This window comes from Marmota monax, unplaced genomic scaffold (genome assembly GCF_021218885.2).
Source record: "Marmota monax isolate L192 unplaced genomic scaffold, Marmota_monax_Labrador192_F-V1.1 WCK01_AAM20220418_F8-fsc00061, whole genome shotgun sequence".
In the NCBI taxonomy this organism is placed as follows: domain Eukaryota; kingdom Metazoa; phylum Chordata; class Mammalia; order Rodentia; family Sciuridae; genus Marmota; species Marmota monax.
This window is the reverse complement of record NW_026695230.1, coordinates 9099703-9108842: the sequence shown is the minus strand read 5'-3', so window position 1 is coordinate 9108842 and position 9140 is coordinate 9099703. Positions and strand designations below refer to the sequence as shown.

The following is a 9140-nucleotide window of genomic DNA, read 5'->3' as shown; positions in this document are numbered from 1 at the left end:
TGCCTTTTTCATCCCGTATGCTAGTAATTTGAGTTCTCTCTCTTCTTCTCTTTGCTAGCATGGCTAAGGGTCTGTCGATTTTGTTTATTTTTTCAAAGAACCAACTTTTAGTTTTGTCAATTTTTTCAATTGTTTCTTTTGTTTCGATTTCATTAATTTCAGCTCTGATTTTAATTATTTCTTGCTTTCTACTTCTTTTGCTGTTGTTTTGCTCTTCTTTTTCAAGGATTTTGAGATGAAGTATGAGATCATTTATTTGTTGGTTTTTTCTTTTTTTAAGGAATGAACTCCAAGCAATGAATTTTCCTCTTAGAACTGCTTTCAATGTGTCCCATAGATTCCGATATGTTTTGTCTGTGTTTTCATTTATCTCTAAGAATTTTTTAATTTCCTCCTTGATGTCTTCTATAACCCATTGATCATTCAGTAACCTATTGTTCATTCTCCAAGTGATGTATGCTTTTTCCTTCCTTCTTTTATCGTTGATTTTCAGTTTCATTCCATTATGATCAGATAAGATGCATGGTATTATCTCTACTCCTTTATATTGTCTAAGAGTTGCCCTGTGACATAATATGTGATCTATTTTTGAGAAGGATCCATGTGCTGCTGAGAAAAAAGTGTAACTGCTTGATGTTGGGTAGTATATTCTATATATGTCAATTAAGTCTAGGTTATTAATTGTGTTATTGAGTTCTATAGTTTCCTTATTCAACTTTTGTTTGGAAGATCTGTCCATTGGTGAGAGAGGTGTGTTGAAGTCTCCCATGATTATTGTATGGTGGTCTATTAGACTCTTGAACTTGAGAAGAGTTTGTTTGATGAACATAGCTGCACCATTGTTAGGGGCATATATATTTATGATTGTTATGTCTTGTTGGTGTATGGTTCCCTTGAGCAGTATGTAGTGTCCCTCTTTATCCCTTTTGATTAACTTGGGCTTGAAATCTATTTTATTTGATATGCGTATGGACACACCTGCTTGTTTCCGAAGTCCATATGAGTGATATGATTTTTCCCAACCTTTCACCTTCAGCCTATGTATGTCTTTTCCTATCAAATGCGTCTCCTGTAGGCAGCATATTGTTGGGTCTTGTTTTGTGATCCATTCTACTAGCCTGTGTCTTTTAATTGGTGAGTTTAAGCCATTAACATTTAGGGTTATTATTGAGATATGGGTTGTTCTTCCAGCCATATTTGTTTATTTATGTTACTAAACATGGTTTGTTTTCCTCTTTGATTATTTTCCCCCCTTTACTGTCCTACCTCCCACTGTTGGTTTTCATTGTTATTTTCCATTTCCTCCTCCTGTAATGTTTTGCCGAGGATGTTTTGAAGAGATGGTTTTCTAGCTGCAAATTCTTTAAACTTTTGTTTATCGTGGAAGGTTTTAATTTCATCTTCCATCCTGAAGCTTAATTTCGCTGGATACACAATTCTTGGTTGGAACCCATTTTCTTTCAGTGTTTGAAATATGTTATTCCAGGATCTTCTAGCTTTCAGAGTCTGTGTTGAAAGATCAGCTGTTATCCTGATTGGCTTACCCCTAAATGTAATCTGCTTCCTTTCTCTTGTAGCTTTTTAAAATTCTCTCCTTATTCTGTATGTTGGGCATCTTCATTATAATGTGTCTATGTGTGGATCTCTTATGATTTTGCACATTCGGCGTCCTGTAGGCTTCTAGGATTTGGGATTCTGTCTCATTCTACAAGTCTGGGAAGTTTTCTTGTATTATTTCATTGAATAGATTGCTCATTCCTTTGGTTTGAAACTCTGTCCCTTCCTGTATCCCAATGACTCTTAAATTTGGTCTCTTGATGTTATCCCATATTTCTTGGATGTTCTGCTCATGGTTTCTTAACAGTCTTGCTGAGATGTCTATGTTCTTTTCAAGTTGAAATACTTTATCTTCATTGTCTGATGTTCTATCTTCTAAGTGTTCTACTCTGCTGGTAGTATTCTCAATTGAGTTTTTAAGTTGGTTTATTGCTTCCTGCATTTCTAGGATTTCTGTTTGTTTGTTTTTTATAACCTCTATCTCCCTGTATAATTGATCTTTTGCTTCTTGGATTTGTTTATGTAATTCATTGTTGAAGTGATCTTTCATTGTCTGATTTTGCTGTCTGATGTCTTCCTTGAGACTCCAGATCATCTGAAGCATGTATATCCTGAATTCTTTATCTGACATTCCATCTGCTGCAGCTATTACCTCTTCTAACGTTGAGTTGACCTGCATTGCTTGTGGTCCTTTCTTTCCTTGTCTCTTCATACTGTTCGCGTTTCTTTCTGCTTGGTGAAACTTTGTGCTATTGAATTTTCCCCCTATATATTTATATTGGTCTTGTATAGTTGCAAAGTCTCCCTCGCAGGCGCAGGCAGTGGCACTGCCCCTCTGCAGGCCTCTGGGGCTGTTCTGCCGGTGGGTCGCAGGTCCGCCTACCTTGCAGGTGCGGGGGGGGGGGGCGGCTCTACCCTTCCTCAGGCCATTGGGCCTGTTCTGTCTGTCGGCTGCAGGTCTGGCCTGTTCTGTTGGTGGTCACAGTTCTGTCTACCTAGCCGGCGCGGCGGGGGGAGCGGCTCTGCCTCTCAGCAGGCCGCTGGGCCTGTTCTGTGGGTGGTCACAGTTCCGTCTACCTTGCCTGCGCAGGAGGAGGGGACGGCTCTGCCTCTCAGCAGGCCGCTGCGCCTGTTCTGCCGGTGGGTCGCAGGCCCGCCTACCTTGCTGGAGTGGTTGGCAGCTCTGCCTATCCTGAATTCTTTATCTGACATTCCATCTGCTGCAGCTGTTACCTCTTCTAAAGTTGAGTTGACCTGCATTGCTTGTGGTCCTTTCTTTCCTTGTCTTTTCATACTGCTTGTGTTTCTTTCTGCTTGGTGAAACTGTTGTGTTTTTGAAATGTTTTTTTCCCCTATATATTTATATTGCTCTTGTGTAGTTGAAAAGTCTCCTTTGCAGGGTCAGGCGGCGGTCTGCCTACCTTGCATGCGCGGGTGGCGGCTCTGCTCTCTCCTTACTCCAATTGGAGTGTCGTGACTACCACGCCGGCAGGTCACTGGGCCTGTTCCGGGCGTGGGCGGCGGCTCTGTTCTGCCCCTACTCCAATTGGGGTGACGAGTGTACCACGCCGGCAGGCCACCGGGCCTGATCCGCCGGTCGGTTGCAGGTCTGCCTACCCTGCAGGCGCGGACGGCGGCTCTGCTCTGCCCCCCCTCCAATTGGTGTGACTTGTCTACCACACCCGCGGACCGCTGAGCCTGTTCCGGGCGCGGGCGAAGGCTCTGTTCTGTTCCTACTCCAATTGGGGTGACGTGCCTACCACCCCTGCCGGCCGCTGGGTCTGTTCCACCGGTCGGTCGCAGGTCTGCCTACCTTGCGGGCACGGGCGGCGGCTCTGCTCTGCCCCTACTCCAAATGGGGTGACGTGTCTGTCGCACCGGCAGGCCACTGGGCCTGTCCCACTGGTCGGTCGCAGGTCTGCCCACCTTTCGGGCACGGGTGGCTGCTCTGCTCTGCCCCTACTCCAATTGGGGTGTCGTGACTACCACGCCGGCAGGTCGCTGGGCGAGTTCCTGGCACGGGCGGCGACTCTGCTCTGTCCCTACTCCAATTGGGGTGACATGTGTACCACGCCGGCAGGCTCCTGGGCCTGATCCGCCGGTCTGTCGCAGGTCTGCCTACCTTGCAGGCGCGGGCGGCGGCTCTGCCCTGCCCCTCCTACCACGCCTGCGGACCGCTGGGCCTGATCTGCAGGTTGGTCGCAGGTCTGCTCACCCTGCGGGCACGGATGGCGGTTCTGCTCTGCCCCCACTCCAATTGGGGTCACGTGACCACCACACCAGCGGGGCCTGATCCGGGTGCGGGCGAAGGCTCTGCTCTGCCCCTACTCCAGTTGGGGTGACGTGTGTACCACGCTGGCAGGCCGCTGGGCCTGACAGGCCAGTCTGTCACAGGTCTGCTTACCTTGCAGGCGCGGGCGGCGGCTCTGCCCTGCCCCTCCTACCACACCCGTGTACCACTGGGTCGCGGGTCTGCCCACCTTGCGGGCGTGGGTGGCGGCTCCGCTCCGCCCCCTCTCCAATTGGGGTCCTGCGACCACCACGCCGGCGAGCCGCTGGGCCTGCTCCGGGCGCCGGCGGCGGCCCGGCTCCTCCCCTCTGGCTTGACGACAAATCGAGAGAGACTCGGGTGTCTGTGCCTCACCCTCCCTACCAGGAGACCAACTGTTTCTGTCGCCGCTGGTATTGATGAAGTTCTCTCCTCCGCCGCTTTCTGATGACATCAGATCTCTGCCATGTTGGTATCCTATGCGAATGGCAGCATTTCGTTCCCTTTGCCGGGTTACCAAAGCAGCGGGTGATTCCTGACCGGTCCTCAGCAGGACCCGGACCGAGAAGCAGTTTCCGCACCGAGAAGCAGTTTCCACACCGAGAAGCAGTTTCCGCGGGCTCCTTAGCCCTGGGCCAGGGCAGCTCCGGGAGCCGGAACTCGGCCGCTCCGTGCTCAGTGTATACTCTGATAAGAGCAGGCTCCAAGAAGCACTGAGGCACTGAGCCTGAGTAATCTGTCTGCAAGCTGCAGGCGAATGGCAGCCTGAAATTACCTGTTCTATGGCTGAATGAGCTGCGGTCAGTCGAAAACAGGGATGGTGACGTCAGCTCTCCAATATGGTGGCCCCTGGCCTCCTCTGTGGTCTGACCGGTGTGGAGAACCAAGATGGACTGCTTCCTTCCCCTGTCTCGAACCCAGAATTCAGCACTGAGTACGGCGCTTGCACGGCTGGCAGAAACTGCAGCGCTGTATCCCTGCGCCGCTGTCTCCTTGTTTCCCAGCGCGCGCTGCAGACTCTAGCCGCGGGGCGATTTGCTGAATAAGCAGTGTTACCCTCCGTGCAACAAATCTCTCGCGTTTGAGTCCCCGTAGCCGATCCTCGTGCGATGGAAATCCTTCCTCCAGGTTCCGGAGCACCCCACTATTGCTGGAAATTCCTAACAAGGTAGCCTTTAGCAGTCCTGACTCGTCATACTCCCACACAGTGACGCGGCACACTGGGGCAATGCACTCCCCTCACGGCCATCTTCCGCATTTTGTGGTTCTTGAGTCAAGTCCTATGGCTTGTCCAACTGCAGCCAGCTCTGTTTATGGAATAGCCATAGCTACCACAACTTCCCTTAGTAGAGGACTGAGGATGAGTTAGCTTCCTCAGATAAAAGGAAGTGGGTATGAAACTGGGAATGCAAAAAAGCATGCTATGTGGAGTCTCTTCTAGTAATGTGGCTCTGTCCAGTTATCACCAGTAAAAGTGGCAGTGGATCCAGAAGTAGGTATCCAGTGTCCAGTGTTGAGGGACCCATGATGAAGGCACAAGGTCTGGGCCTAGTGGCAGCTATGCTATCTTCATCAGATTAGCTCTAGGATATAATTTTGGGCTTCATTTCTGGCTGTGGAACCTCCAACCCTGGTTTCCCAGCCTGCCTGGAGATTCTGTGGACCACCAGTATCTTTAAATCAAGTTTTTTTCTGCATAGCTCAGTTGATTTCTGTTGCTTGTGAGAACAATGACTAATTCAGGGAACATGTTATAGAGAGGATCCAAGGGTTAAAAGGTAATTTTTCTGGCTTTGTTGATGGTGCCTCTCTCTCAAATAAATGAATCTAAGTAATTTGCCCAAGTTCAAAGAGTTGATGACGTACCCATTACTTGATACCTCTAATACCCTTCCAATAGACCTCCTGATTCTTAGCCTAGTTGATCTCCTTGTGAAAAATCTTAGGGACATCTACTCTTGCCTTACACTTGAGAGTCAATTAATAATTTTCTTAACTTGAAGGATGTTCTTGCCTGTAATTATTAGTTTATGGTATCTCAAATTCCATTTAATAGATCTGAAATATAACCATTTAGGTAAGATGGGATGGGAACCATCACAAAAATGGAGGAGTTGGCCTTAGATGAGATCTTGAATGATATCCATTGTTAATGGGGAAGAGTGTATATGGGTGTGCTCATCCATGGGAGGAGATGGAGGCCCATTGGTGAACAGAATTTATTGGTAATAACTCACTTTTCTCTCACACATAACATAAAGTAAGGAGGGGTGTCTCATAGGGGGCCAGGGAGGGAGAGCATGGGAGGATTAGATTAATTCTAGGTAGGGAAGAGGAGTGGGAGGGAAAAGGAGGGGGAAGGGGATAGCAAGGATGGTGGAATGTGATGGTCATCATTATACAAAGTACATGTATGAAGACTTGAATTGGATGTCAACATACCTTATGTACAAACAGAGATATGAAAAATTGTGGTATATGTGTATTAAGAATTGTAATGCAAAAAAGTGCATGTATAATGGCATAAATTGGCGTGAACATACTTTGTATACAGAGATACAAAAAATTGTGCTCTGTATGTGTAATAAGGATTGTAATGCATTCCACTGTTGTTGTGTATTTTAAAAAATAAAATCAATAAAAAAGATTTTAAAAAAACATAAAATACCTAGGATAGAGCCTGACACATAGTAAATTCACATATCCTTTTCAAATCCTTGACACACATATATATTAATCCTTTTTTTTTAGTATCATGCCTTTGAAGTTTAAAACAGAATCTCTGCTATCATATAAATCTGCTAATATGGGGCTGGGGTTGTGGCTCAGTGGTAGAGCACTCGCCTAGGACGTGCGCGAGGCCCTGGGTTCGATCCTCAGCACCACATAAAAATAAATAAATAAATAAAATAAATATATTGTGTCCAACTACAACTAAAAAAATCAATATTTTAAAAAAATCTGCTAATATAATTGGGATAATAATCTGCTATCATGATGACCTTAGATTAAGGTTTTTCACAACTCTTGTCAGGAAATCCAAGGGCCACTCATCCTTGTGAAAGGGAACTTTCCCAGGCTACAAATGGAACTTTGCCTTTTTCTCTAAAGAAATGTTCTTGGAAAAAAAAAAAAAGAAAGAAATGTTCTTGGGGGATCTAGTCCTACACACTGTTGCTGTCTTTCTTCTTCCTCTTCCTCTTTCCCTACCTTTCCCCTTCCTCCTTCTCCTCCCTTTTCTTCACTTTCTCTTCCTTTTCTTTCTCCTCCTCTTCCTTCTTCTTTTTCTCCTCCTACTTCTTTTCAGTGCTGGGTATTGAATTCAAGGCCTCACACATGCTAGGCAAGAGCTCTACCATTGAGCTACATCTCCAGCCTGCTACCTTTTTTTCTTTGTTTTGGTACTGGGGATTGAACCCAGGGGCACTTTACCACTAAGTTACATCCCTAGTCTTTTTTCTTTTTTACTTTGAGACAATATCTCACTAAGTTGCTGAAGTTCTTGCTATATTGTTGAGGCTGGCCTTAAACTAGATCCTCCTTCCTCAGCCTCCCAGGTCACTGGGACACTGGACCACTGAGCCACATCCCCATCCCTATTTTGTATTTTATTTAGAGACAGGGTCTCACTGAGTTGCTTAGTGCATTGCTTTTGCTGAGGCTGGCTTTGAACTCGCTATCTTCCTCTTGCCTCCTGCCTGCTGGGATTACAGACCTGCATCACAGTGCCCGACATCTGCTATCATTTTTGATCATAGTATCTCACATTAACCAAAATAAATAAATAAGCCTTTGTATTCTCTTACTAACACAGGGAAAAGGCAATCAGACACTATAGAACTTCCATACTTTAAAAAATATATATACAAGCCTTCACAAATTTGCATGTTATTTTTGTGCAGAGGCCATGCTAATCTTCTCTGTATTGTTCCAATTTTGGTATATGTGCTTCTGAAATGAGCACAAACTTCCATAGTTTTATGGAAGTGCATTTTCTGGGCTGACAAGATCATACTGTCCTCCAGCTTACCTAACTCCTGGGATGGCTTCCAAGTTTGGGTTCTAGGAGTTGCATAAGACCATATGCTCTGAGTGACTACTCAGAGTCTTCAGAGATTTTAGTTTTGGGATTTCTAGAAGATTTAGCAGCTACCAGGTGATTCCTAGAAGGTTTTACTCTTACCATTTGCCAATGTACCTAATGCTGTGACTATAATCAGGGAAGGACTCCATGCCTGGGGGACTCAGGGGCTATGTAGAAGTCTATGTTTGCTCTTAGCTTGCCTCTTTCCTTGCCAGATGGATATGATGGCATTACAAATAGAAAACACTGAAATGGTGGTGAGGAAGGGTATCAGACATTGCAGATAAATAAGTCTACTCAACCCAAGAGATCACTGGAGGATCCCTTCCTATGTTTAGGTAACAGGAGGTTGAGGAGGAGACAGGAGAAAAGGTTAGGGAGGAAGGAAGAAGTTGAGAATGTTCTAATAAGGAAGCTAAAGGAGGAAAGAGTGCCAACAGGGGCCTGCCCAACAGCATCACATTCTGCCAAGAGGCCAAGAAGGATAAAGAATACCTAAGGCAGATTTGATAAAGTGAGAAGTTACCAAGAGGAACACAGAGAAGGGCTTGGTGATAAGCCAATCAAGAAAGACTTTCTGCAAAGGAAAGAATTCAGTCTTGACAAATGTAAAGAATATAATTGCTAAAAAGAAAAAGGAAAAAGAGAATCTTAGGGAAAAGGATAGGTTTTAGAGGAAAAGAAGGAAGACTGAGCAAACCTGACATATTAAAATTCAAGATTTTACTGCAGGGCTGGGGTTGTAGCTCAGTGGTAGAATGCTTGCCTCCCATAGGTGAGGCACTTAGCAGTACATAAAAAAATAAAATAAATTAAAAATAAAGGTTGAATTCTTAAAAAAAAGATTTTATAGCAGAGGAACGTGCTTAGGACAATACAATGAACCTGGGGAGGGAGGTGGCAGCTTTTAGGAAGTCTTCATGGTTCTCTGAAGAGTTTGTTCTGCTATATAGATATGTTGTGGTGTGAACTGATGAATAAATCAGTAAGAGTGTAAGTTATAGGTTATAGATTAGTAAAAAATTATATTATAGATTATAGATATAAGATTTTGATAAGTGAGATAAGACGATTATAAAGCAAGAATGTCACAGACAGACCTAATACTCCATTTTGCTGCCTTCTATAAAAAACTGTTACAAGAGCTGTTTCTGAGAAACTGAAATGAAAGCTGTTTTCTTATTAAAAAATTTGTTTTTCTATACTTTGTACTCAGGATGTAGTGGTGGT

General features: G+C 45.0%; 1 non-coding gene across 1 annotated transcript; it reads right to left on the bottom strand.

The window, feature by feature from the left end:
- Positions 1-7683: 7683 nt before the first annotated feature.
- On the bottom strand, positions 7684-7790 carry LOC124088656 (U6 spliceosomal RNA). Its single transcript, XR_006850413.1, has one exon. It is a non-coding gene; the product is annotated as a U6 spliceosomal RNA (small nuclear RNA).
- Between the last annotated feature and the right edge of the window lie 1350 nt (positions 7791-9140).